Source organism: Abramis brama, assembly GCF_963993115.1.
Source record: "Abramis brama genome assembly, chromosome: 16".
In the NCBI taxonomy this organism is placed as follows: Eukaryota; Metazoa; Chordata; class Actinopteri; order Cypriniformes; family Leuciscidae; genus Abramis; species Abramis brama.
Window position 1 is genome coordinate 31,110,662 of NC_139978.1, and position 2,802 is coordinate 31,113,463.

Below are 2,802 nucleotides of genomic sequence, written 5' to 3' on the forward strand. Positions count from 1 at the left end.
AGTTAAAAAATCCTATATTGTGATTTCTGGATTTTTTTTTTTTGATTATGTCTCTCACAGTGGACATGCACCTACGATGACAATTTCAGACCCCTCCATGATTTCCAAGTGGGAGAACTTGCAAAATAGCAGGGTGTTCAAATACTTATTTTCCTCACTGTATACACATTATATGCACATTCATTTGTAATTTCCTTTGAATAGAGAAAAACAAATATTTTATAATATTTTATAATATCATAACAGTGTAATTTTTTTTTTCCTCATCTGTCGACATGATGCCGGTGAATTGCAGAGCTTGTGCAAACATATCCACATTGCTATGATCAGATGCTTTCTTACCACTGTAACTTTTGTTGTGTGTTTATTTTGTTACTGAGAGGAAAGCACGCAGCACATATTTACATATTCATCTAAACGTCGCTCTCAGCAGTGTGGATGGCATCTGGATATTTGTTAACAGTATAAGCAAAGAACTAAAAAAACTTAGCCAAGAGAATAATGGGGCATTGAATGACGTTCAGTCTTCTGTACGCTACATGTGCACGTCTGCATGAGCGTGAGCACGAGCAGTGAGTTGTTGGCTGTATAGTGTACTTTAAGGCCACCTGTATTGCTAATAACAAAGGTTTCTGAATTCTCCATTTAGCCCCAATAGTTCAATAGTAACCCAATAGTTTAGTTCAATTCAGACCTTGCATGTAAAACCTCTTTGTTTCAACCATCATGTTGAATGAATAAAACTGTATTGGGGTTGTAATTCTACATTGACTATAGTCGTTATCCTGATTTGAAATGTCTATAGGGGACTAGTTTTCTTTAGTTCTCTCTCTGTTGGTTAGTTCTGAACAGCTCAGGCCCGGACTCGAAACAGAAAATTATTATTATAGAATCAGGGCACGCCTGCAGGATGATGACAATTTTTTCCCCATTGTTTCTTGCACTTTGTCTACATGTCGAGTCGACGCCATTTCCCCCGGGGTACAAAGTGTACAGAACAGTCTGAATCATTAGACTAATACCTCTACGTGTGCCAGCATGACTCAAAACGTAAGAATGATCCAGTCCATCACTATTCTGTATTAATTATACAAGTTCCAACATTTTAGTTTCACCTTAGGACTTCACATTATTTTGGGATCATAGGCATGCCAAAGTATATAGCAAATATGGCTTGTGCATGATAAATTTGCCAAATTTCAGTTTGGCCTCACTTAGTACCTATATATCCAAAGGGAGTCATACTTCAATACAGCAGTACAACTGAAAGCCAAAACTATCAACGGCACATACTAATAATTCACCTTGCTTGTCTTAGAGAGTTAGTACAGGCTTCTGAAGTAAGAAGGCAAAGTCTCTGGATTTGAGTTCTTTAATCCAATGTAATTTCACAATTTATTTAACGGTTAACGGGATACAGAACAATTATTTACATTAAACTATCAACAGTCTACTGTAGCTTTGCGTGCTTGTATCAACACAAACTTTATAACAAAAAGTTTCAATTTCAACTTATTTTGTATACACCTTATTTTTAAGTTGCATTTTAAACAATGTCATACGTTTCCAGATCTTTTAGCCTTTTCTGTTATACTGCTTGATGCTGTAAACTGGTACTTGTTTTCATATTATTTTAATTTATTATCATAATCATAAACACACTTCTTCTAGAAATACAAATAGCTTACTTCTGCATTAAAACAAAATGAAGGTGGATAGCGCTTTTAACAATACAAATTGTTCCAAAGCAGTCTTAAAGAAAATATCATGTGTCTTTTAATTGTTACTTCTTGACTTTTACTCATTATTACTAATAGTCACCTTTTTATATTCAGAGTTGGAGAAATTTGCTTTTAAAAGTAATGCATTACAATATTGCGTTACTCCCTAAAAAGTAACTAATTGTGTTATAGTTACTTTTTTTGAAGAGTAATACGTTACATTACTTTTGCGATACTTTTTCTCACCAGGGCTGGGTTTGCTTGTTTTTTTTAATAACAAAAAAAGTTATATTTTTGGCAACTGTAATGGCCCTTTCACACCAAGGGCCAGATTTACTAAACAGTGTGAGAGTGCAATTCCAAAAAAGCTCTGATGGGAGTTTCATGCATTATTTAATTTCACGAAATTCAGACACCTTCAAAAGCACTGGTGTCCGATTAGGGGACTTAAAGTGCGTTTAGTGCGACCCGTTCGCCCTTATTTTACGAGCGTTTATGGACATGATTGGCATTATCGCACTGACAGAGTAATCAGCCAATCATAGCGATGTAAAGGCGTTGCTTCCTCCTCCTCCTCCTCCTCACATGACTCCTCCACATCCATCAGTCTCAGTAGTCATCTAATGAAAACCGCACCTTTGCCCAGGCCTGTACTTATATCTCTATCAGTGCACTAACATGTGCAAAGCATCCCATCCAGATTTTCTGCTGATCTGCGTTGCACATGCCCATGAATGACAAACAGTATTTTTATTATGTGGAATTGAAGGCATTCTAGTCACAGCCTCTTTATTACTTTTTTTCTTTCTTTTTTCACTGCTATTAAAGTGCTGCATCATTAAGCTGGATAATGCCATTTTTAAAAAGGCTGACAGTCCCGGGGTTTTTATGAGCGGCAGTGGAGACTGCCGGAATAGTGATGAAACCATATGGGGAGAACCGGTGTAAATGACTTCTTAGTGGCGCAGTGGTTCGTGAAGGACATGTTGACGGGCGGCTGGCAGGAAACTAATGATCTACACACTTCGCACCACCCTAAACACAGGGTCTGGAGGAAAACAGTAGTAATTAGAAAACACAA